This window comes from Thalassophryne amazonica, unplaced genomic scaffold, assembly GCF_902500255.1.
Source record: "Thalassophryne amazonica unplaced genomic scaffold, fThaAma1.1, whole genome shotgun sequence".
Lineage (NCBI taxonomy): Eukaryota > Metazoa > Chordata > Actinopteri > Batrachoidiformes > Batrachoididae > Thalassophryne > Thalassophryne amazonica.
Genome location: NW_022986260.1, coordinates 314,903 through 340,085, shown reverse-complemented (window position 1 = coordinate 340,085; position 25,183 = coordinate 314,903). Strand labels below are relative to the sequence as shown.

Here is a 25,183-nt window from a genome sequence, read left to right as displayed (position 1 = left end):
TTCTGCTTCTGAACATCACTGCAGAGTTTCTACACATCAGGATTTTTTTAAACACACGTGTGTGATTTTTATAACGTTCATTCATATATTCTCATTTTAAGGAATTTTGACCATTTATTTCATCTCATAATTTCAGTCTAACTGTCACTGACACGTGCACACGGTGTGAACAGGACGAACCGCCAGAGCACTCCAGAGAGAAATAAAGGCAGCGCGGTAAAGTGTAGTTGACTGACTCAGACACAGTGCACTGCGAGTGTGTAATGCGTTTCATCGTCACTGTTAAGCTGTATCAAATCAAATCAGTTTTATTCATATAGCGCCAAATCACAACAACAGTTGCCCCAATGGTCAAAACGACCCCCTGTGAGCAAGCACTTGGCGACAGTGGGAAGGAAAAACTCCCTTTTAACAGGAAGAAACCTCCAGCGGAACCAGGCTCAGGGAGGGGCAGTCTTCTGCTGGGACTGGTTGGGGCTGAGGGAGAGAACCAGGAAAAAGACATGCTGTGGAAGAGAGCAGAGATCAATCACTAATGATTAAATGCAGAGTGGTGCATACAGAGCAAAAAGAGAAAGAAACACTCAGTGCATCATGGGAACCCCCCAGCAGTCTAAGTCTATAGCAGCATAACTAAGGGATGGTTCAGGGTCACCTGATCCAGCCCTAACTATAAGCTTTAGCAAAAAGGAAAGTTTTAAGCCTAATCTTAAAAGTAGAGAGGGTGTCTGTCTCCCTGATCTGAATTGGGAGCTGGTTCCACAGGAGAGGAGCCTGAAAGCTGAAGGCTCTGCCTCCCATTCTACTCTTACAAACCCTAGGAACTACAAGTAAGCCTGCAGTCTGAGAGCGAAGCGCTCTATTGGGGTGATATGGTACTACGAGGTCCCTAAGATAAGATGGGACCTGATTATTCAAAACCTTATAAGTAAGAAGAAGAATTTTAAATTCTATTCTAGAATTAACAGGAAGCCAATGAAGAGAGGCCAACACGGGTGAGATATGCTCTCTCCTTCTAGTCCCCGTCAGTACTCTAGCTGCAGCATTTTGAATTAACTGAAGACTTTTCAGGGAACTTTTAGGACAACCTGATAATAATGAATTACAATAGTCCAGCCTAGAGGAAGGGGTATGAGGGTATATTATTCAGTTCTGGCCACGTGATGGGGCCAAACACAACAAACTTTTCTTGATGTTTAAAAATGTTTTTCTTGTTTTTTTTTTTTGTTGTTGTTGTTTTTTTTGTATAAAACTTTATAAGAACAGGAAGTGAGCAGGCCGGGCGACACTGTGCTTCTGGTTATAGTTTGGATGTGGCCTCAGATAGAGCCTTGGAATTAATAAGGGATGATACATAGTCATAAGTTTGTTACGCAATATGAGACTAGATATGACATGGTGAATTTGGAGGGAAAATCTGTTTTGAGAACTTTGATTTTATCATTCATTCATCATACATCATTCTGTGGAAGACTATTTAGAATCCAGTTGTATCAGCAACCATCCATGCTTCACTTTCTCCCAGATGTGTTTGCAAGCCTTTAAATGTTTACTAGAAAATATTATTTTCATAATTTCTGTGTTTTTGAGAACTTAGATATCAGACTTTGATTGCAAGTACTATGTCACTTTATATGCCATAGATCTTTTGAACAGTGAGTGTGGGTGGGTGGGTTGGTTGCACGTGAGTCATGCAGATTTCTACCAACTATATTTAAAAACAGTCAGGAATCTCTTAAATGTGTGAAAATGCTGGTGTGAAAGTGTTTGATTCCTGTTGAGAGAGAAAGACAGTGAGCCACGCACAGACGAAGGGAGACTGAGTTTTTGCCCAATGGAAGATGAGAGAATACAGCTGAAATACAGGACTCTCTGAAACAAAGTGGTCTGACTGTTTCAAGATGCACAATAAGGAGGCACTTGAAAAAAAATGGGCTGCATGGTCGAGTCACCTGAAGAAAGCCATGACTACGCAAATGCCACAAAGTATCCTGCTTACAATACACCAAGCAGCACAGAACAGAGTCATTTGGAGTGATGAGACCAATATTTAACTTTGTGGCCACAACCATAAACATTATATTTGGAGAGGAGTCAACAAGGCCTATGATGAAAGGTAGACCCTTCCTACTGGAAAAAAAACATTTGCACTAATCAGCCCAGAAGCTGTACATGGGGCGTACTTGGATGTTCCAACATGACAATGATTGAAAACACAAGGCCAGGCTGAGTCGACCTGTCATTGGCTACAGCAGAATAAAGTGAAGGTTCTGGAGTGGCCATCTCATTCTCCTGACGTCAGTATCATTGAGCCACTCTGGGGAGATTTCAAATGTGCTTTTCATGCAAGACAGCCCAGGAATTTACAGGAACTGGAGGCTTTTTGCCCAGAAGAATGGGCACCTTTACCATCAGAGGAAATAAAGAGCCTCGTCCACAATGACCACAAAAGACTCCAAGCTGTCATTGATGTCAAAGGTGCAATATATGGTGTGCAGGTGACACCACAGATCATGTGGCATGTGGTCGCGCTCTATAGTGGATGGCAGCTCCGGCATTGCATGAACAGCAAATGTGGTCTTTCACTTTATGACTGTCTACACAAATTATACCAACATGGTGTTTCATTTCATTTTGTGTTTCACGAGCCGTCAACAGAAGGGCTCTTGGGTCTATTTTTTAAATAATTTTCCTGCTGATAAACAGCGTGTAAAAGTGGCCATTTTAAAGTTCGCTGTTGCATCTTTATGCAATTTTCTGGATTATGCTTTTTCTGGATTCATTTGTCCCTCAACAAACTCTTTTTTTCTACAATCAGTCAACCTCCAAACCAAAGGTAAGATGGACAGTTACCTCCATGAACTGTGGGTCATTTGAGTGACTTTGTAGTTTTTTGACTCTGTGTTATGAAGTTGGACATATTTGTGGACTTTTCTGCCAAACGTATTTGATCCATGATCAAAATGTAATTAATGGGCACACTGCAAAAACTATTAAAATATGACTGGAGAGGAAGGAGTGAAAACGTAAAAGTAAATAGCCTTTTTTTGTTGTCCAATGTAGAAGCACGTCAGACTGCGGGTCCCTGGTCTGAGCACGGTTTCAAAGAAAAATTATTGGCCAGCCTTTTAATAAAGGAAATACGGTACCCACTTTGCTTGAATCAGTAAGTGTCAATGCTGAAATTTTATATCATTCCTCTCTTACTGTGCACACCCAGACTGGTCTGTCCAGTACGTGTGAGTGGTTTTTAATGGAAATGTATTGTGATCAGACAGGACGTTTTGTCTGATGTGAGTGGAGGGGATCTGTTTCCAAAATCCATTATAGATTGTGTTTATTACTTGGACAACAATACGAAAACACTGGACGTTTGTCCGGTGAGTGTGAGTATCCGGTTTGAATGAATAATGATTGAACAAATACGCACATAAACAAAATACCAACATAACAATCTCTTACTAACAAAAATAAAAAAGAAAGAAAACAGGAGAAAATACAGCACTAACTCAAACAGTTTCCCAATTGGGTGTGGCCGAAAGGGCATGGGCTGAAGCAAAAGCTTATCACCCACCCCCCACACCAGTTACTATACACATTTAAATACACTCAGAACAAGGTAGCAATCAGAAAAATAATGTAACTGAACAGAACAAAACAATCAATAATACTGTATGATGTGCAAATAAACAAAAAAGAACCATGAAAAGAGTTAGCCTATTATAGCGTACTATAGTAAAAAATTACGTTTTTATAGTCTTTTGACACATGGTTCCCCCGGGGTCTAAAAAAGTCTTAAAAAGTCTGAAATTCAGAAACTAAAATTTTAGGCCTTTAAATGTCTTAAAAACACCCACATTTTCATCGCAGGTCTAAAATTTAATTTACTCAAGTCTTAAAAAAGTACATTCCCTCCATCCATTCCGAGAAGTGTCTGTAGAACAGAAAAATGAAACACTTTCCAACACTTCTTGACGTCAGACGCATCGCTTCGGAAGCGGCTAGGGGGCAGTTTCACAACCTGAAAAAAGTTCAGCGATCAGCATCTTGAATTTGCGTCACCTGAACCACAAAAAAACTTTAAAAAACAGCAGTAGAACGATTCTCCCATCACCCTGCTGGGAGAAGCTTTTTTTCAGCTACTTTTCGGAGTGACGCCGACCGAAGGAGGACTGATGACTTGGTGGGATATCGATCGAACCGCGACAGCGGGCCGACCCACACGGAGAAGCCGGCCTTCAGGCATCATCACTGGGCAGACCGAGGCAGGCAGCCGGGGTGATGGAGCAAACCCACTCAGTCTGAAATCTCCCACTTCTTGGATATACGAGGGCTGTCAATAAAGTAACGGTCCTTTTTATTTTTTCAAAAACTATATGGATTTCATTCATATGTTTTTACGTCAGACATGCTTGAACCCTCGTGCGCATGCGTGAGTTTTTCCACGCCTGTCGGTGACGTCATTCGCCTGTGAGCACTCCTTGTGGGAGGAGTCGTCCAGCCCCTCGTCGGAATTCCTTTGTCTGAGAAGTTGCTGAGAGACTGGCGCGTTGTTTGATCAAAATTTTTTCTAAACCTGTGAGACACATCGAAGTGGACACGGTTCGAAAAATTAAGCTGGTTTTCAGTGAAAATTTTAACGGCTGATGAGAGATTTTGAGGTGATTCTGTCGCTTTAAGGACTTCCCACGGTGCGAGACGTCGCTCAGCGCTCTCAGGCAGCGTCATCAGCCTGTTCAAGTTGAAAACCTCCACATTTCAGGCTCTATTGATCCAGGACGTCGTGAGAGAACAGAGAAGTTTCAGAAGAAGTCGGTTTCAGCATTTTATCCGGATATTCCACTGTTAAAGGAGATTTTTTTAATGAAAGACGTGCGGACGGGTCCGCGCGTCGGGACGCAGCCGACGCGGTGCGGCGGCACAGGAAAAACACCTCCGTGTTGATAACCATTTGTAAAATCCAGGCGACTTTTGATGGCTTTCAGTGGAGTGAGTATATGAGAAATTGTTTAACAGCAGGACATGTTCCAAGTTGTCCTTAGGGCTTCCAACAGAGGTGTTTTTCCTGTGGCGGAGCGTCGCGGCGGCTGCGTCCCGACGCGCGGATCCGTCCGCATGTCTTTCATTAAAAAAATCTCCTTTAACAGTGGAATATCCGGATAAAATGCTGAAACCGACTTCTTCTGAAACTTCTCTGTTCTCTCACGACGTCCTGGATCAATAGAGCCTGAAATGTGGAGGTTTTCAGCTTGAACAGGCTGATGACGCCGCCTGAGAGCGCTGCGCGACGTCTCGCACCGTGAAAAGTCCTTAAAGCGACAGAATCACCTCAAAATCTCTCATCAGCTGTTAAAATTTTCACTGAAAACCAGCTTAATTTTTCGAACCGTGTCCACTTCGATGTGTCTCACAGGTTTAGAAAAAATTTTGATCAAACAACGCGCCAGTCTCTCAGCAACTTCTCAGACAAAGGAATTCCGACGACGGGCTGGACGACTCCTCCCACAAGGAGTGCTCACAGGCGAATGACGTCACCGACAGGCGTGGAAAAACTCACGCATGCGCACGAGGGTTCAAGCATGTCTGACGTAAAAACATATGAATGAAATCCATATAGTTTTTGAAAAAATAAAAAGGGCCGTAACTTTATTGACAGCCCACGTATGTGAAGTCCCAGTTTGACCAACGGAGTTTAGTTCTGCAGCTTTATCAAGGTGAGAATAATGTAAAAATAAAACTTGACGTTTGCTGAACTGCTGTGAAGGTAATGATCGGCAAACGTTAGCGTAGCCTCTTAGCACAGTTGATCTGAGTGAACACTTTCATTTCTAAATTTAAATTAAATCTAATAAATCTAAATTAATTTCTTTTTCATTTTTACCAAATAAAGCTACAGCTTTTTTCAGACACCACAAAAGCTCAACTTTAAATAACTTTTTTTTTTGGGGTGTTTTTTCTGTCGTTTTTTTTTTCTCGTTTTTTTCCCTTTTTATATACAAACTGTTTAGTGTTTCTTTATATTTAAAAGAATATTTTTATTTGTCCCAATCAGGAACATTTGCTGTGCAGACAACCAAACTTCCACTGATGAGCTGAACACCACGAAGTCCAGTCGAAAGAAAACATCTCTGCTTTTCAGCAACACCACCAGAGTTAAAAGTTGCAGAAGAGACCTTCATCTGGTCCAGAGAATCCAGCAGAACATCACCTGCTTCTAAATAAAAGGCTCTTTAAACATCACCTATTTCATTATTTTTTAAAAAGCTGTTTCATTTTATATTTTAACAATAAATGAACAGATCATTAAAAATGTCCATGAATCAAAGTCCAAAGACATTTGCACAAGTAGAAGCTCTCCACTTATTGTGCTCATATTCATATTTTAGAAATGACTCTGTCCTGATAACAGCATTAAAGGCAATTACATATTTTGATGAAATTATAAGTTTAAATGACTATAAAAAAAATTCATCATGAGGTTTATGTGACAGAAATCCTACTTTACAATCACACTGCAGTCATTGTTAAATTATTTCCTGTTGCATTTATAATACACATTTGTATTTATTTAGTGTCTTTTTCTGGTTGAAATGAGATATAAATAATCTACCAGACTTAAAAAAATGTACAAGTTTCCATGTTATTTTATTTGTCTAAAAATAAATGTCCAAGGTTCCTTATGTTATACAAGAAATTATCTAATCTGAAATAACAGGTGGTTTTAATTTACAGATGAAAGGTTTTTAAAGAACCATTTATTGATTTATTTAGCTATTTAATTGCAAGTGTTCTAAACTTTTTTTTAACAGTAATCAGAAATTTTGAGGTAACAAACAACAAAAAAACATTTCCAATGATTTTTCTTCAGAAAACTGCTCTATAAATGAGCAGTCCTATCACACGTTAATATTTTGTACACATCAGTGGTTTCCACCGATCCATTTTGTAGAGATCAGTGGTTTCTGCCACTCGTCTTCCGTGTTTTGGTCCAACGCGTCGTTCCTATTGGACAACGCAAAGGTACATCACAGCTCAGAGTGTCGAAAGTTGGATTGGATTGAACTTTGACCCTGTCAGCCTGCCGCCAAGAGGCAATGCGCTCTCCTGTCAGAAGCGTCATTTTAGCTCGGCTTTTGACGCGACGCTTCTGACGCGTCTAAAAAGCAATGCGTCTCTTTGAAAATAATGCTTTTTAGACCGATTTTTGACGCTTCTGACGCGTTCGGTGTGAAAGGCCCTTAATAAGTTGGCTCGGTATGTCCACTACCGCGTTCCGTACCTTTCAAAATTTCGTCATTTTCGTTTCCGCCAAGTGTATGCCACTGCCGTTAGTCAAGAATCAATAGTGTGGACAACGTGTGTTTGTGAAATGGGTAACACAATTGTTGCCCAAAGGCTCATATGTGATTTTGTTGCAATGCATGGAGGTGTCACTCAGGTCCCCCTCACCAAGGAACTTGTGGCATCTGTGGATGCAGCCCGGTCAAAAATACCGACTCTTTCTGGATCAGGAGCGTGTCAGAAAAGACAAGGAAACCCAGGGCCAGAAAAGAAAGCTAGCCGAGCAGGCTCTGGAGGACCTGAAGAAGAGGAAGACGAGTCTGGAAAGTGTGTCCGCCTGTCTTTCCAGTGAGGCAGATGCACTCGCTGAAGAGGCGGAGAAGAGAGCTGGCTCAAAGATGGCTCAGCTGCTTTCGAAGTTGAATGCTCTGAGAAGAGCACACAAAGACAAAGTCGCTGAAGTGAAAGCTCTTGAGGCTGAGATTAGCGCAAAAGGAGAGGAGCTGAGATATATGGTTGCATAGCGCCTTTTGAGAATTTAACTTTTTTCCGGTTGGTTGTTGTGTATTATCACTCAGTCTTGTTTTCTGCTTTTGGTGTACTTTGACATGTTTGAAACCAATACAAAATGACATGGTTTTGAGAATCAAATGTGATCGTCCTTTTTGGGGGGGGGGTCTTGAGGTTGGTCTAAAATTTTTCTCATAATGGCCTAAAAAGGTCTAAAAAAGGTCTAAAATTTAACTTGGTGATTCCTGCAAGAACCAATGAACCACATGATTTAATACTATCAGCACATTTATTCCATATTCTAACACCTTTTACAGAAATACAATGACTTTTAACAGTAAATGGACTGCATTTATATAGCGCTTTTCCATCTGCATCAGATGCTCAAAGTGGTTTACAATTATGCCTCACATTCACCCCGATGTCAGGGTGCTGCCACACAAGGTGCTCACTACACACTGGGAGCAATAGGGGATTAAAGGCCCTTAGTGATTTTCCAGTCAGGAGGGGATTTGAACCCATGATCTTCTGGACTCAAGCCCAACACTTTAACCACTAGACCATCACCTCCCCTAAGTAGTTAATAGGACAGTAGTGTAATAGGACAGTAGTTTGAATCTTTCTTCTCTCAAATATCAGTGTTCCTCGCAAATGGTAACTGGATTCCCTCATTTTAAACAATTTCTGAACGTGTAGAGACAAAAGTTTATTTTTAACTTTGTACATGGTCTGTATCGTAAATTAATCCACCAAATCTTGAAATTTCAAAATACACAGACAAGCAAACAATTGGTTTGTTGGTTCGTAATGTTTTTTTTTTTTTTTTTTTTTACTTATAACTCTGATAGCTTTCTTTTGTAACAGAAAAACTGGATTTGTTTTTGTTTTATATGTGTTTCCCCAACCCTTAATACAATAGGTCATATATGGGACAAATAATGAATGATACAGCATGACCAACAAGTGTTGGGTACAAAATATTATACTTTATACAAAATTCAAATAACATTTGAAATTTTAGATTTAACATAATTTATGTGAGTTTTCCAACTTAATTTATCATCAATAAAAATACCAAGAAATTTAGTTTCAGATACAATTTCAACATCGTTCAATGACAAGTTTCTATTTAAATTCCTGGGCTTATTTCCAAATATAATACACTTTGTCTTACCAAAATGAAGCGACAATTTATTAGAATCAAACCAATATTTAAAATTTAGTAATTCCCTCTCCATCATGTCCAAAAGTTGTCCCAAATTGTCCCCACTACTGAACAGTCGTGTCATCTGCAAACACCCCACATGTAGTCCTCAATAATTATGAATTTATCCCTCCAAAATGGGCACACTGATAGCTAGTTACTTATGTAATAGGTAACTAATCCAGGGCTAATCCTCTAATGGTGTACTTCTGTAATTTGTCCAATAATAAAGTATCATCTGTGGTATCAAATGCTGTCTGTAAATCAAAGAAAACCCCTACAATATATTGCTTCATCTCTATTGCATTTGTAAGTTGTTCAACAAAATCAATTAGAGCCAGAGAAGTGGTGCGACTTTTTCTAAAACCATACTGCTGTTCAATAAGTATATGATGTTTGGATATAAAATCATTCAGCCTCTTTACAAATTTTTATTCCAGAATTTTAAAAAACTGTGATAACCAAGAAATCGGCCTATAGTTTGAAAAGACATGCTTGTCACCAGATTTAAACAGCGGTATCACCTTAGCTATTTCCATTTTAGAAGGGACTGTATTGTACATTTCAGTCATTTTATCCACAAGTGCACGGGGCAGCCTGTTACAGCAGCTCTATCTTTTTTCTTCTGTTTGTTCTGGTTGTTTATTTTTGAGTTTATTTTTTTTCACGAGTCATTTTTTTCCCACGATATGCACGATGGAGACTAACGCTGAATCTCAGTTCTACCCCTCGGCCCTTCCTCTTACCCCTTCCCCTCCGTTTTGGGCGGGTACCAGGGACAGAGGGGTGTCTCAATTCTCTTTGGAGCGAGGCGGAGGGGAAGGCGAAGGGCTTCAAACCCCTCCGTTTGGAGTGAATCTGGATGCACACTCCGTTTGGAGGGTTAGGAGGAGCTTACCGCTGTCTCCAAAAAAATAAACATGGTGCCGAAAAAGCCGCACAAATAAAGCGGATTTCATTACAAATTACGCTGTTTAGAAAGTTATAACTTGCCAAAAAAACTTTGTAACGTATCATAACTTCACTCGTGCGCTGAGGCGTTATAATGCACATACACACGAACGCTACGATAAGACTCTTTTATATCTCACAATGGAGAAAATCATGATAAAAGACAAGCAGGTTAATTTGTCTGTTCATAAATCTTTGGATAATAGCGCCCCCTGCTGTTGGATTTCAAGGTCTGTAACACGTGTGTGTATTTAGTAAACAAACAGGAGCCCTGAACACACTCGACTCCTAATAAACTTTCAGGCAGAAAATGAGAAGTTTCATCAATGGAAATAAGTTGGAAAATATATACAGACGCACATGTACATGTGTAACACATAACCTGACGTCCTGACAGACTGATATTATTTGTCAAGGAACTTTCTAAAGGAAATAGAGCTGGATGCAAAAAATGGGAGAATTTGAAAAAGAAATATTAACTGAACTAGATGCAGCCCAAAACATACATACAGGTGCTGGTCATATAATTAGAATATCATGAAAAAGTGGATTTATTTCAGTAATTCCAGTCAAAAAGTCAAACTTGTATAATGTATACATTCATTGCACACAGACTGATATAGTTCGTGTTTATTTTAAATAAATAAATTGTTTTCCTGTTTTATCATTAGTATTTTATATGATTGTGTGTCTTATTATTTTTATTATTTTACTTCTTTTACTTATTTATGTTTTAAAATTTTTTTATTGTGTTTTAATCTTATTTCATTTTATTCTGCTTTTAAATGATGTTTGTAAAGCGCCTTGAGGCGATTAGTCGTGATTTGGTGCTATATAAATTCATAAATTATTATTATAAATTATTTTAATTACCAATTAATTAATTACTAATCAGCCAATTAATGATTAATCAAATAATATTAATTACTATTATTGATTATTATTAGTATTATTAACATTAATTAATTATTAATACTATTAATTATTATTATTAGAAATTACAAATTAATTAAATTAATTAACATGACATGATTGCGATGCATCAAAGAAATCTGCGACTTCTTCTATTTCTTTGCATTTATGCAGAAAGGCGAAAAAATAAAAAGAGCAAACAGGCTACTGCAACAAGTTGCATTTCGGTTGCCATGGTAACAAACAGTGAAGACGGCAATTTGACACGGGCAGTTTTTTTGTTCTCCTAAGGTAGAGGGGTGTCTCAGTTCATAGGGCTAGAGGCATACCCCTTCACCTTACCCCTTCTTTTAAAGGGGTAGGGGTATGGGCAAGGGGAAGGGGAAGGGGTACAAAAGAGAATTGAGATTGGGGGTAAATCTGCTCAGAGCTCCCATGCACTATTGTTTACACTCAGGATCAGCTGTTGGTGCTCTGTAACACAGCAGGTCTGCCCCATGACAGACCTGACGGCCCCAACAGCTAAGGAGGAGGAGAAGGGGGCTCCTGCTGGAACTGAACACAGGGCCAAGAGGAGATGCTACCTGCCCGCTCTCCCATCTGTCATTTTGGGAAACGTAAGCTCTTTCCCTAACAAGATGGACAAGTTGGCGGCACCCCGGCACCAGCGGGAGTGCCGTGAGTGTAGCATTGTGCTCTTTACAGAGACTTGACTAAAAGTGCTAACTCTGGACATGACCGTCTCACTGGATGGCTTTCATCTGATGCAGGTGGACAGGACGAGGGAGACCAGCAAGACGTTTGGAGGTGGGCTGGCTCTGTTTGTGAATAATCAATGGTGTAACTCTGGGCACATCACTATTAAAGAACAAATCTGCTGTAAGGACATTGAGTTGTTAGCCATTAGCATGAGACCCTATCTGCCAAGAGAGTTCTCACACATTATCGCAACAGCTGCGTACATCCCCCTCTCTGCTAATGGCAAGGCAGCCCGTGATGTCCTCCACTATGCCTAGAGCAAGATCATCATGGGATTGCTTCCCGGCCTTTCTGTGTTGGGTTTGCATGATGAGATGAGATTTATTGTCATTCTCATTACATGAGTGCAACAACAACGAATTTACGTTTACACTCCAATTACCTCAGACAAAATACAGCAAGGGATGGTGGCCAAGTGGTTAATGCGCTTGGTTTCAGTGCAGAAGTTTCCGGGTTCAAATCCCACCCCTGCCACATTTCTCCATGTAATGTGGAGTTGCGTCAGGAAGGGCATCCAGCGTAAAACCTGTGCCAATTCAACATGCAGATCCACCTTGGATTTGCTGTGGCGACCCTGAGTGCAAACAAGGGAGCAGCCGAAGGGACTTACTAATTCACAATTTTTACTATTTGAACGTAATAATGGCACACATCAGAATTAAAGACAACACATATACATTTGACATTATGTGCACTAAACGTGAAGCAGAATTGAGGCAAAGTGGGTGAAGGCTGCAGCAGGAGGGGAACGCGGCGCCCAGCTTGAGGAGTTGAAGGCTGTAGCAGTAAAAACCGTGCTGCCTCCAGGGTGGCAGGGAGGAAGCCAGGGTGAGGGGAGTGTAGAGACACAAGGGGGGGTAATAGGGATGGAGGGAGGGAGATGTGCGTCGTGTGCAGATGAGTTAAGTTTGTGTCAGTTTCTGTACGTGTGTGTGTAAAGCGTGACGTTGCTAGGCAGCAGCAGGCTGGAGGGGTGGGGGGTAGATAGATAAGAAGGGGGAGCCGAATTCCTTCACCAAGGCTGTAGATCCTTCTGGGGGAAGAGCAGGGCATTTGACCTTCGGGCTGCCATGTTGATGTTAGGCAGAGAGATACAGAATTCCATTTACTGCACCTCTGACCGTCTAGAGACCAAATTTATGAAGAATATTCTCTGGTCCTCAGCAGCACATTCCTTTGCAGTGCATCGATATGCTCCAAGATGGTATCCATTTTGCATTTGAGTTCAAGAGTTAACGCAGTTAACCCAACTCATTAATCATGATGGACAGATGAGGGGACGAGATTTTGGTAGCAGCCGTCTTGCTAATATTTCTGTCTGTCAGGGCAGCGCACAAACCAATCAGTGCCAAACCTCCCACCATAAAAGTGAATAGAAATAAATCCTCAGCATCTTCCACAGAGAGTGGAGCCAAGCACGCCACATGCCATTTCTCTCAGGCATCGAGAACATAGCTCACTGGGTAGGTTCCATCAGGGCACACGGTCCCCCAGCCCTGATTTCCTTCTCAAAAAATGGTGTCAATAGCATTGAGAGACCAGCTGATCAATTCCATGGTTAATCCAAATCTTAATTTGAAGAATTCAGTCTGGTGAAGCTGGGAATTTGGAGGTTGGAGCAGAGATAGAGAACAGAAAAGGAGGAGAGGGGAGGAATGTGACCACCCTTGCCGGAGTCCCAAGCTGAATGTTCTCCCTGTATCAGCATGAGTTTCTTTCCACAATCAAAAACATGCTTATTTAGGGTCGGCTCCTTTCTCTGCCCCTGACCAAGGCAGCGTCTCTACATCGGGAGTTGGTCCCTGGGCACCGTACTGCGGCTGCTCACTGCCCCTGGTGGTTGAATTATGTCTAACTGTAATAGGGCAGCGCAGTCTCATTTGAACCACTGCAAGATATTGCAGGATTTGACCACATCTGGGGACAGCTGACACAAACACGGGAGACACTAATCCCCAGACAGAGTGTGGGAGTTTCAGCACAATCCATTCAGCCCGGCTCCGTAAACTGAAAATCATACTCGCTGCCACCTAGCAAACCTGCCAGTTTAAGACGTGCCAGTTTAAAATGGTTTCCACTGAAACCCCCATCCTCCGAATGGTTAGTGCTGACACACCCACACTCCGTGGATTGGTCTCTTCCCACAAACAGCGTCACTTCTAACAGAGAAATGGTGTGCTGTTTTGTTTTCTGCTGCAATCACCGAAGCAGACATGAAAAGTGAAGTGTTTTTGGTTCCCAGTGGAGGAGGGAAGACGAGGCAGATGGGAGACATCGTGTTAGTAAGTGATGGACATGCTTGAGCTCTGGGTCAGAAACAAAATGAAACATGTCCACTTTCTGCAGCATCATCGCTTAGCATTTTCACTTTGTTTGCTGTGTAATTTGCCCAGAAACTCAGAGAATGTGCCATATTTCTGATGGGGACACATGAGGGCTGTCAAGCTGAAGGACAAGACTTAGAATGAGCTGGTACATCTGTTAAAGAACCACTTTACGCTGAGTGTTACCACTACAACGGACAACACTTAGCACCTGACTGTGGACATATGTCGTGCCTGTGGAAGAGCCAGGCATATTGCCAGAGCCTGCTGTAAGAAGAACACACTGAAGAAATCCATTAAAAAACACCTGAGAAAAGTTGACCCCTATACTGTGAGTATGAGCCTGAATTAGAAAACGTGTTACTTTTGAAATAGACACTGGCTGCAGTCTCACAATAATGAATGAGAAAACCTTCCAAACAATGTTTCTAGGTACTAAAACCCCCTGCATTAAGTTGGAGACCTATACGGGGCACCCAGTGGAGGTAAGGGGGTGGCTGTTTATGTCAGAGTGAAGTACAAGCATCAGAGTGTTAAACTGCCTCTTGTAGTGGTCAAAGGGGACGGGTGAGGCTGGAGAACTGGACTGGACTGGAGGGAAATCAAGGACAGACACGGAGCTTGTCGAGTGCAGCACGTGCAAATGGAGAATCGAGCCATGCAGCAAACAAAAGAGGAGGTTCTGCAGCAGGTGCAAAGCAAGCATGAGGATGTGTTCAACGATGAGCTGGGCACACTGAAAGAAACCAAAACTACCATCTATGTGAAAGACAATGCTATCCCACAATTCTTCTGTCCTCAATCCATTGCCATGAATGCTAAAGTGGATGAGAAAATAGACAGGTTGCTGAAGGAAGGAGTAATCACCCCAGTGACATACTTGGAGTGGGAGGCTCTAATGGTGCAGAGCTTGAAACTGCTCAGAACCGTGAGACTATGTGGAAATTATAAACTCATGGTGAACACTGTTTCCTCACTGGAACAATACTCAATACCCCGAGTTGATGACTTGCTTGCAGAACGAGAACAGTTTTCCAAGCTGGACACGAGTCACCCATATCAGCAAATACTGATGGATGATGACTTAAAGACAAACCTTACTGTGAACACACATAGAGGACTGTTCACATATAACAGACTGCCGTTTGGCATGGCTTCAGCACCTGCCATATTCGAACAGACCATGGAGGTTCTGTTAAAGGGAATTCCACTAGTAGCAGTGTACCTGGATGATATTTTGGTGAGTGGAGTGGATCTGGCTGACCATCTAAAAAACCTGGACATGGTGCTAACAAGGTTGGAAGAGGCTGGGCTGCGCTTAAGGAGAAATAAGTGCACCTTCCTCGGGGCACAGAGTAGATGCACAGGGATGCCACCCAGTGGAGAAAAAAGTGAAAGCCATCCTTGAAGCTTCCACTCCCACAAATGTCACTGAACTCAAATTACAATCTAGGTTTGCTGAACTACTACAACAAATGTCTTCCCAACCTGGCAACCCTGCTGGCCCCACTGCATGAACAGTTGAGACAAGACGTGCGATGGAAGGGGAAAGTGCAAGAGGAAGCCTTTCAAAAGTCCAAGGTCTTGTTGAACACATCACTGACAGAGAATTAATCCTCTCATGTGATGCTTCTCCTTATGGGTTGGGCGCTGTGTTATCACACCGTATGGATGATGGGAGTGAGAGGCCCTTAGTGTTCATGTCAGACATGCTACAACCTGCTGAAAAAAGATATTCTCACGTTGATCTGGAAGGCTTAGCAGTCAAAGTTTCACAACCACCTGCATGGCCGAGCCGTCACCATTTACACAGATCACAAACCCCTGACCTACAAATGAGAAGAAACCATCCCACAAATGGGCTCTCCAAGAGTGCAAAGATGGGCAGTGCGCCTCAGTGCCTACAAATACAAGATGGTCAACAAGCCAGGAAAATAACATGCCAATGCAGATGCACTGAGCAGGCTGCCTGTGACTACAACGGTGACGAAGAGGGAAAAAACAGAAGTCCTAATGATGGATGTACTGGATGAGACTCTGGTGGACACAAACCAAATCAAAAGCTGTACAGTTAAGGATGTAGTACCGTCACAAGTGCATGTATACATCCTAAAAGGGTGGCTGGATGAGTCTGATACCTGCTTCAAGCCTTACCATCAGCAGAGAATGGAGCTGAGTGTGAGGGATGGTTGCGTGCTCTGGGGAGCCAGAGTTATCATACCAAGCAAAGGTAGAGATAGGATCCTAAAACTGCTCCATCAAACACATACCAGCATGATGAAGATAAAGGGTCTGGCTCGATCTTATCTCTGGTGGCCAGGAATGGACCAGGATGCTGAAAAAGCAGTGCAGTCCTGTGAGGAATGTCAGGCTCAGCTAAAGGCACTGGCGACGGCACCTTTGCATCCTGGGAGTGGCCAGAATCACAGTGGTCTATTATTCATGTGGATGATGCAGGGCCCTTCTGAGAAGAAATGTTCCTCCTGATAGCGGATGCTCACTCAGAGTGAATGGACATCTTCCCCCAATGAAAGCATCCACATCACAGACTACCGCTGAGAAGCTATGTCAAAATTTTAGTGTTTTTGGCCTCTGCCAAAAAATGCTGGTGACCTGTTGGCACCTGTTTCACGAGTGCAGAGTTTGAGTCATTCATGCAACAAAATGGCATTCAGCATGTGCGGTCGGCAACGTTCCGTCCCTCCTCTGATGAGCTGATGGAGAGGGCGGGCCAAACCTTCAAGGCATGAAACAGATGAAAAGAGATACTTTGCAAACCAGACTGTCCAGGTTCCTGTTCAGCTCCTGTGTTACACCTCCTGCAACAATAAGCTCGTCACCTGCAGAGTTGATGATGCCATGGTGGCTCCAATCTGTTTTGGACTAGGTTCTACCTGATGTGAGCTTAAAAGTGAAGCAAAAACACCTGAAGCAGAAGCACGCTCATGACACAAACAGGAAACTGAGAAGTTTCCCATCAGGGGACAATGTTCTCATCAGGAACCACTCATACAGGCCTAAATGGATCCCTGCAGTGATTCAGAGCTCTTCAGGTCCTTCAGCATACACCTCCAGCCTCGACAGTGGTCAAACCATGAGGAGATACGTGGATCAGGTGAAAGCTCAACTGACAGCTGCAGCACCAAGTTTGGAACTTAATAAGGACTTGCGGCTGTTTCCAGACACTGATCCAGGTGCTGTGGGTCCCTTGCCTGCAGCTTTGATTCAGAGAGGTGGTTCTCCTTCAGGTGAGCCTCTGGGGCAGCTGCTCACCCCTGCTGCCAAGATTTGTCCAGAGTTGCCTGTTGCATCGGTGGTGCATCGCTCAACCAAGGGGAGATGTTTGCCTGCTCACCCCAGAGACTTTGTTAGTTAGAGTGAGATCTTTTCCAGGAATAGAACAACAAGGTGCTCTGGTCGCACTGGGAGGATGCACCTTAAGTTAGGATAGAGAAAGTAAAAAAAAAAAAGAAAAAAAGAAAAGAGTTCCAGTTGAAGTTATTATGATGTTTGTGACTATTGTGTATTTCAGTGCTGAGGAGCAGTTGTTGACGTAAAGGTGGGGGAGATGTGATATCCTAATATTTATTCATATTTACTACAACCCCAATTCCAATGAAGTTGTGACATTGTATAAAATGTAAATCAAAACAGAATACAATGATTTGCAAATCTTCTTCAACCTATATTCACTTGAATACACCTCAAAGACAAAATATTTAATGTTCAACGTTTGTGAAATTTCATACTGTCTTCTTAAGTTAACTATTTAAACAGTTCTCGTGACCTTGTGACGCTTCTGAGATAGGCTACAGCAAGTAGCCGAAACATGTAAAGCAGGTAAAACAATCTTCCCTGTCTGACTAAAAGAACTGTTTAAATATTTAATGTTCAAACTGATAGACTTTATTATTTTTGTGCAAATATTTGCTCATTTTGAAATGGATGCCTGCAACACGTTTCAAAAAAGATCTCTAGATCTTTCAGGTTTGGAGTTTCAGCTCCCTCCAAAGATTTTCTATTGAGTTCAGGTCTGGAGACTGGCCAGGCCACTCCAGGATCTTGAAATGCTTCTTACAGAGCCCCTCCTTAGTTGCCCTGGCTGTGTGTTTGGGGTCATTGTCATGCTGGAAGACCCAGCCATGACCCATCTTCAATGCTCTTACTGAGGGAAGGAGGTTGTTTGCCAAAATCTCGCAATACATGACCCCATCCATCCTCCCTTCAATACGGTGCAGTCGTCCTGTCCCCTTTGCAGAAGAGCACCCCCAGAGTATGATGTTTCTACCCACATGCTTCATGGTTGGGATGGTTTTCTTGGGGTTGTTCTCATCCTCTACCACATCTTCTGACCACATGACCTTCTATCATCCAGATGGTCACTGGTGAACTTCAATCGGGCCTGGACATGTGCTGGCTTGAGCAGGGGGACCTTGCTGCCCTGCAGGATTTTAAACCATGACAGCATCATGTGTTACTAATGTAATCTTTGTGACTGTAATCCCAGCTCTCTTCAGGTCATTGACCAGGTCCTCCTGTGTAGTTCTGAGCTTTCTCAGAATCATCCTTACCCCACAAAGTGAGATCTTGCATGGAATCCCAGACCGAGGGAGATTGACAGTCATCTTGAGTTTCTTCCACTTTCTAATAAATAATCATAACAGTTGTTGTCTTCTACCAAGCTGCTTACCTGTTGTCCTGTAGTCCATCCCAGCCTTATGCAGGTCTACAGTTTTGTCCCTGGTGTCCTTAGACAGCTCTTTGGTCTTGGCTATGGTGGACAGGTTGGAGTGTGATTGATTGAGTGTGTGAACAGGTGTCTTTCATACATGTAACAAGTTCAAACAGGTGCAATTAATACAGGTAAAGAGTGCAGAATAAGAGGGCTTCTTAAAGAAAAATTAACAGGTCTGTGTGAGCCAGAATTCTTGCTGGTTGGTAGGTGTTCAAATACTTATTTGCAGCAGTAACATACAAATAAATTATTAAAAAATCATACCTTGTGATTTCTGGATTTTTTTTTTTAGATTATGTCTCTCACAGTGGACATGCACCTAAGATGAAAATTTCAGACCCCTCCATGATTTCTAAGTGGGAGAACTTGCAAAATCGCAGGGTGTTCAAATACTTATTTTCCTCACTATATATATATATATATATATATATATATATACACACACACACACACACACACACACACACACACACACACACACACACACACACACACACACACACACACACACACACATACATATTCTATTTCTACCTCATTTTCTTATGTCTTGTACTGTTACAAGTATTATTATTATTGCTTATCCTTGCACATGCTGTTTGATGAATGTTTTCCTCTACTTGCACCATCTTGTGTGTTTTTTTAGGGCTGACGTAACGTGAATTTCTCTTCTGTGAGATCAATAAAGTTTATCTTTATCTTTAATTCTCCAGAGATCGCACTCCTTATCCCTAATATAACAAAGCCAATAACCATCCATAAACCCAATTATATTATTAAAAAATTTAATCCCCTGGCAGTTCCGCAGGAGCTGCTTAGCCTCCATAAACACTGGTCTCCTCTTAGCCACCACGGCGGTGTAATCAGGAAAGATACTCACTTTCTTGCTGTGGAGGGTCAGTGAGGTTGCGCGGGCAGCTTTGCAAAACCCCATCTCTCTCTCCTGAAAATAGTGAAATTTCATTACCATAACTCTCGGGGGCCCTTCTGCTGGGTGGCGGCCGCAGGCCGTGGTGGGCCGAGTCTAAAGTCGGAGCAAACTCGAGGCCCAGCAGCTCCTGCAGTATCTTAGCCATAGCCTCTGTTGGCCTCTGGCCTCCGTTGTTCTCAATTCCCTTCTTTATCCTGATAATGTGAGTGTTACATCGGCGCTGGCTTCCTTCTAAGTCATCCAGCTTTAGCTGTAGCGTAGCAACCTCTGACTTCAGCCGGCCGACATCTCCCTCCAGATTCGTCGTCTTATCCGAATACATGTTCAGTCCGTCTTCCATCCAGATCCTTCACCCAAGTTTCTAGTTACGCCATATTGTCCCGTTGTTACGGTTAGTGCAAATCAATCTGAATAGAACCCCAAAGAATGCAGGTCAGTGAGGACTCAAAAGTAAAGTAAAAAAACAATAATATTTATTCATCCAAAAAACGTGGTGAAACACAAAAATCAAGGAGGTGACAAGTCCAACAAAAATACAGTTACAACCTCTCAGGTTAAAGGAAATTAGGAAGGTGACAGGAGCATTCAAGGACCAAAAACTCTTAACCAAATACCCACAACTGGAAGGAACCACTGGCAACACAGGAGGGAGGTAACAAACCACAATGAGCCCGCAAAGCAAAGAGGACAAGGGTGTGGTTTAAATACACAAACACATTAATGCACAGGTGTGGTAATCACAGGTAAATGGAAACGTGTGACATCAGAGTTGGCTGCAACAAGTAGTACTGTAATAAAAAACAAATCACAAGAGGGCGGCAGAGAACTAACATAAGCAAAGGTGACTCGAGCATGAACTGCACAAATGACTAGTGAATCTACAACATAAAAACTCATTCTGAATGAAGACCTAAACAGCAAGGTGATCAAACTGAGAGACAAACGAAATAACCACAAACAACCAGACACAGAGACTCACACAAAAATTCAAAGACATGATCACAGAAAAGAGAGTGTGACAAACACTGCAAAACTACAAAGCAACAGGATGTTATATCACAAATGAAGGAGACAGACAAAAGAGACATCACATGCAACAGACTGGGGAGAATTTAAATGACAGAACAGACCTAACCACAACTTGACACACCAGACATGGTTAGGGGCAGCTACAACGTGCACAGCACACAAGTTGAACAACAACTTGGCACACCAGATATGGTTAAGGGTGGAGACGACGTGTACAACACAGACAACACAGCAGAGAGTTGAAAGCACACAAGGGAGAATACCTGACAGACACCGACAACTGAGACAAAACATCCAACATCTCGTATAAATAAGATTCAAATCTAAACAGAACTCACAAAACCCCAAGAACAAATAGGACAGTAACACCCATATAGAATCTATTTTGGCATTTAAATCATGCGTGCATAAGTCTATACGAGAGAGTATCTTGCGCTCACTTATTGCGATAGCCGCCATCACTCGCTCGAGCAGAACCCGTGGCCTGGTCTTTACAGGATTTAGTTTTGCTCATAGCAGCTTCTGAGCTGTCATGAACGGCATGCAGATTTGAAAACCAAAAGGTTTGACGGATCCGTATCTTGTGAGTTGGTCATCTTTCTTTGGGGTTGACCAAAAAAATTAAAATATTTGTTAAAACGTTCGCCCTGGTCAGGAGCTCCGCCAAAACACATCTCTACATGTTATCGCTCACCAGCACCCCCCTTTTAAGTGCATTTCAGACAATGTTTTGCACTGTTGACAAAGTTTTGTCTGTTCTAAGGATGTAATTTGAGTAAAGCATTAAATTCTGATATTGGATTAAACAATGGATTAGCACGAAAGGGTAGATATCTATCTCCACACTGGCGTTCCTTGGCCAGTGTGGAGATATAATCTCTCCACCTGGTCCTGGGTTTTCCCTGGGGTCTCCTCCCAGATGGACGTGCCTGGAACACCTCCCTGGGGAGGCACCCTTACCAGATGCCTGAACCACCTCAGCTGGCTCCTTTCAACATGAAGGAGCAGCAACTCTACTCCGAGCTCCCCATGGATGAACGAACTTCCCACCCTATCTCTAAGGGAGACACCAGCCACCCTCCTAAGGAAGCTCATTCTGGCTGCTTGTACCCGCGATCTAGTTCTTTCGGTCATGACCCAACCCTCATGACCATAGGTGAGTAAGAATGAAGATTGACTAGTAGATCGAGAGCCGCGCCTTTTGTGTCAGCTCCCTTTTTGTCACCACAGTATGGTAGAGCAAATGCAATAGCGTCCCTGCTGCGCCGATTCTCCGGCCAATCTTGCACTCCATTGTCCCCTCACTGGTGAACAAGACCCCAAGGTACTTGAACTCCTTCACTTGGGGCAATACCATATTCCCTACCCAGAGTAGGCAATCCATCAGTTTCCTGCTGAGAACCATGGCCTCAGATTTAGAAGTGCTGATCCTCATCCGAGCCGCTTCACACTTGGCTGTGAACCGAACCAGTGAGTGTTGGGGGTCACCAGCCGATGAAGCCAACAGGACCACATCATCTGCAAAAAGCAGTGATGAGACTCTGAGGCCACCAAACTAGAAACCCTCCTCCCTGTGACTACTCCTCGATATAGTGTCCATGAATATCACAAACAGGATTGGTGACAAGGCGCAGCCCTGGTGGAGGCCAACCTCTAACAGAAATGAGCCCGACTTACTATCAAGCACTTGAACACAGCTTTCGCTTTGCAAGTACAGAGATTGGATGGCCCTGAGAAGGGACCCCCTCACTCCATACTCCCACAGCACCTCCTGCAGTATCTCCCAGGGTACCCGATCATATGCCTTCTCCAAGTCCACAAAACAGATGTAGACTGGGTGGGTGTACTCCCAGGCACCCTCCAGGATCCTTGTGAGAGTGAAGAGCTGGTCGGTTGTTCCATGAGCAGGACAGAACCCGCATTGTTCCTCTTCAGTCAGAGGTTTGACTATTGGCCGAACCCTCCTTTCTAGCACCCTGGAGTAGACTTTACCAGGGAGGCTGAGTAGTGTGATGCCCCTGTAGCTGGCACACACTCTCTGGTCCCCCTTTTTAAATATGGGGACCACCACCCCAGTTTGCCACTCCTTAGGCACTGTCCCAGAGCTAAATCCAGTGTTGAAGAGACGTCTTATCCAAGACAGTCCCTCCACACTCAAAGCCTTCAGCATTTCTGGACGGATCTCATCAAGTCCCGGGGCCTTGCCACTGTGGAGTTGTTTGGCTACCTCAGTGACTTCCACCAGGGAAATTCATGAAAATCCTCCATCAGCTTCCAGCTCTGCCCCTACTAAAGAGGGTGCTCCGGTCTGATACAGGAGGTCCTCAAAGTGTTCCTTCCAGTGCCGGATTGCATTCTCAGTTGAGGTCAACAGAGTCCCATCCTTACTGTAGACAGCTTGGATGGTTCCCCGTTTTACCCTCCTCCTGAGGTGCCTCACAGTTCGCCAGAAGCACCTTGGTGCTGACTGAAAGTCCTTCTCCATGGTTGCTCCGAACCCCTCCCACACCCGCTGCTTTGCCTCCCGTACAGCAGAGGCTGCTGCCCTTTGGGCCTGTCGGTACCTTGCAACTGCCTTCAGAGTCCTCCAACATAACATGTCCCGGAAGGACTCCTTCTTCCCTGACCACCAGTTTCCACCATGGTGTTTGAGGGTTGCCACCCCTTGAGGCACCTAAGACCTTTAGGCCACAGCTCCCCACTGCAGCTTCAGCAATGGACGCTATGAATATTGCCCATTGTGGTTCAGTGCCCCCAACCTCCACAGGGATGCTAGGGAAGCTCTGCTGGAGGTGTGAGTTGAAGATCTGTTGGACAGTGGGCTCCTCCAGACGTTCCCAGTTCACTTGCACTATCCGTTTGGGCTTACCAGGTCTGTCCAAAGTCCTCCCCCACCCTCTGATCCAGCACACCACCAGATGGTGATCAGCTGACAGCTCTGCCCTCCCTTCACCCAAGTGTCCACAACATGCGGCCTCAAATCAGATGACACTATCACAAAATCGATCTTCAGCCTAGGGTGCTCTGGTACCATGTACACTTATGAGCATCTTTATGTTCGAACATGGTGTTCATTATGGACAGTCCGTGACTAGCACAGAAGTCCAATAACAAACAACTATTCAGGTTTAGATCAGTGAGGCTGTTCCTCCCAATCACACCTCTCCAGGTGTCTCTGTCATTGCCCACGCATGCGTTAAAGTCCCCCAGCAGAACAATGGAGTTCCCCACTGGAGATGTTTTACAGTGTTTGAAATGGGTGAAAACCTTTGACCTCTTTACAGGACCATTCAGGCCCTTCACATTCCTGGGTAAAAATGTTGTGGCATGACCCATAGTACTACAGTCAGTCATATGTGCACTTTTCCCGCAGTATTTCTGTGTGGGTACGGTCACGTTTTAGCAAAAAACTCCAACAGAAAGTTTGAGTCACCTTAACATGCAAACTCTACACAAAAAAAGGCCAAAAGGTGGCAGAATAATGTGCAGTTACAACCGAGTAAAGGAGTGCAGGCCTGAGTCCCCGCTTGGAGAGTTTTGACATGATGCTCTTGAACTCCGCACGCTGTCTCACCACTTCGGGGCTGTAATGTTCGTAGAGCCTAATCTTATGTCCATTGTAGTTCAGGTCATCCCTCTTAAGCGCCTCACGAATCGGCAGGTCATTGATTTGGAAGAGATGAAAGTGCAGGATAACTGGTCGGTTTTTCCTCTGAGAGCCGGCGTAGGAGCTAAACTCTGGGTGCACCATGTATAATTCCAGTGGTGAAATGAGCACCTCCGTTCCAAAAACGTTGACGGGGAATTGGGAGAAACAAACAGAAGGGCGCGGACCCTCAACAGCTCCAGGTATACCTACAGTCCCAACATTCTACTGTCTGCTGCAGCCCTCTAGATCTGCCATCTTGGATTTTAACCACTTGTTGTCTTTTTGGAGTGTACAGCTCTCGGCCTTGAGCTGCTCCAGACACTGATCAACATCAGAGAATTACTGCGTGAACCGTGGTCAGACACTGCAGATTGGACACTGTCCAGCTTAGACGACAGACTTCCAAAAGAAGGCCTGAAGGCCCAGTCATATGGCATATGATGTTAGCTGAACGACGGAAAAAAGTCACAAAGTCATAAATCGTTGAGAAAAAGTGGACAAATGAGTCTCCATGTCTCCCATCACCGAAAAGCCTCCGAGTCCAGAGTGCATAAAAGAACAAAACAAAACCAGAAAACAAAGCAAACGTCGACCTTGGCGCTTTAAACAAAATCAAAACAAACCATTCATGATGAGGTGACTTGACAGTGGGACAGACCGAGTGCCAGCCTGTGGTCAAGTCTATAGCCAACTTGAGCTCTCCACAGCACCTGCAGGCGCCAGTTCTGGTTGTCTTGACAACAGGTTTGTCTTCACAAAAACGTGTGCGCACACGCACGTTTGCATGCATTCCAGCCACAGACAGCATGCGAACGTGAGCTCAGCCATTTGTGTGTGTGCACAGCCTCTCCAGCCAGTCGGCCTCAATGTGTGTAACTTTACACACGTTGCGGCCGTT

General features: G+C 43.5%; 1 protein-coding gene across 1 annotated transcript in view; it reads left to right on the top strand.

Moving 5' to 3' along the window:
• The window catches only part of trim37 (tripartite motif containing 37), a 405,219-nt gene that overhangs the window by 77,260 nt on the left and 302,776 nt on the right, over positions 1-25,183 (top strand). The gene's annotated exons all lie outside the window — the stretch shown is intronic.